Consider the following 2,533-nt stretch of genomic DNA (forward strand, 5'->3'; position numbering starts at 1 on the left):
TATATAAGTTAGCTACTGATTACTTTTGGCACTGGAGGAATCGAATCGTAGAGTTAATCTGGATAAATTGCTCTACCATAATAAAAACGTAGTTGAACTGCGCTTCCAGTCTAAACTGCAAGCTTCATGGCGAGTGTAGATGATGAGCAAAGCATTTCCGTGGATACTTTTTCTGGTGACAGTGACATATCTCTTGTTTTCCGTACCTGTATAGCGTCTTAGGCTTGCTAGACTATTCCACTCATGATTGGGCCTATTCATTTGATCTTCGGTACGATCTGCGAATGTATGTTCGATGGCGATTTTTACTTTCGTACAAAACGCACCGATCCCGGTGGTTGTTGTGCAGCGTGGATGAGGAACTGCAGTTCGTGTTCGGATATTCCAAGTGAAAATGACTCCCTGTATAACGGGGTACCGACTGATTGGTTTTTTCGTCGTATTAACGCTGTCCCACTTCGGTCAGTTTACGATAAATCGAACCGTTATTTGTCTCGTTTTATTTTTCGATTCGTAAGTGCTGGAAATGTCTAGGAAGTAGTTTTTTCCCCTCATTCATGATTGAAGTTGAGGTCCCGCGCCGAAGATGTTTCTTCTATGTATAATGATGATGGCGACGAGCCAAAACGAATCACCAAACTAATATCTAAGTAGCGTTCGTACAGCTGGAGTTGATTGATGTATTGAGCTGCTTATGAATTCGTCTTTGCGGTGAATCTATCAGCCAATTTCGAACCTAATGCACCACTCATTTTGACACTACCGATGTGACTTCAGTCCCAGAAATGAAATCAACCGTCTTTTTTCCGTCTAAGATTGACCTCCAACATAGATGACTTCTGCACGCATCCATTTAAATCGGTGTCGTATTTCGATGCATCTGTAAATTTAAGTATAATGTGTTGATAATTTTTCCTTCTACACTTTCTGGTTTTCGGACTCGGTGGTGTTCCATCCGCTTATAACAAGCAATAAGGTGATCACTGGTAGGCGAAAACTTGTACGTGGTAATTTGTCCACGCCAGGCTTGGTCATAATTCAGTTGGGTAGTAAAACAACAGAAGTTGATGAGTTCTCCGAATAATTTTTCTTTTACAAAGCGTCGTTTTTTAACATACCGACATATCAAAGGCTCCCGTGTATGTCATTCATAAATAGGTAGGTTTTATGCTAAATTATTCCAGGATAGCAGTTCGGTGTTGGATTGAAGATGAAGAAACGTTCACATAAAAGAGTTTCCTTTTGGTGACCGACTAAAGTTCTGTATTCTTACATGGGTTGAAATAGCTTTGAAATTATCCTGGAAGCATTTTCGCCGACAAGCCTCACTTCTGTTAGCAACACATTGTCCTTCAAACATCTAGTCTGTGGTAGAAGTGGGTGTTCCAGACAAGCCGGTATTTCTGTTGTTTCATCTTTTGTCAAACAGTTCGGGTAATTCGCCGGCTTCATAGTTCATTCTATTAGACTGTCGTCAATAATTTAGTTTCGTCTCGTTGTTCAGGCCTCCCTGCTGGGTAGGAACGTTGCCGAAAAATTCTTTTGTCCACCTTATGTGGTCTTATGCGAGAACCTTGGGGTTGCATCAAAAGGAGAGCTATGAACAAATTGAACTTTAATGTGAAGTTATGTTGGAAAATCGTCTATTTCTTTGTACTGTTTGCAGTACAAACCTATCTCCTTTCCGTTGAACGTTCACTAAGTATAATTGAGTTCGGCCCCTGGAGTTCACCAATCCTTGCCTCAGTAATAATACGTAGCTGCATGGGTAGGATATTAGTTGTCCTGTTTGAGTTTGCAGCAATGAATAACGCGAGTTCCCGGCCAGAGACTCACTGTCAGTTTGTTAGTTCTCCGAGTAGGGTAATCTGGTTGAAAACGTTTCGTTGTCGGTCGAGATAGTGGCATGTTTGTAACCAGATTATCCAGCTCAATGGACGAATCAACATCTGTCCTTCAAAATCTAGATTTAAGGTCACCTTAGACTCTGCATTTGACGCTTAATCTAGGATACTAATATCTTAGCTATTAGTATCGAGTGATTCACACGTCTAAAACTATGATTTTGAGGTGGGTCCTAGTCATAGCGAGCTTAGTGTTCATTGTCACTAAATTTTGAGCAGTCCTTTTTATTCCGTTCTCACATGGACGTGTCAACGACCGGAGGATAAATCAAGGTAAATCAAGGTTATATTGGTCTAAAAAGCATTTTGCTTTACAATGACCAAAGGATATTGGTGTGTGTGTATGTATACAGGTAAACGGAATGATATGACATATATGTTCTATTGTTTGTAATCTGCATCTCAAATGTTGATGAGGGAAGTTGGGTGAGATCTTATGTATTCGTCAAGCGAATGTTTGAAAGTCTCGAGGTTACCACAATCCACAACAGATGTTGATAGTTTGTTCCACGTGAGGGATACGCGGATTGAAAAAAAGTAGCGCCGACAGTTAATGCGGGAACATGGAATGTCAACGGCCAATGGATTCCGTCGGGTCTGTCGGGCCAAATTAACTGTGAACAAATGTT

The sequence above is a fragment of the Opisthorchis viverrini genome, assembly GCF_000715545.1.
Source record: "Opisthorchis viverrini unplaced genomic scaffold opera_v5_118, whole genome shotgun sequence".
Classification (NCBI taxonomy): Eukaryota; Metazoa; Platyhelminthes; class Trematoda; order Opisthorchiida; family Opisthorchiidae; genus Opisthorchis; species Opisthorchis viverrini.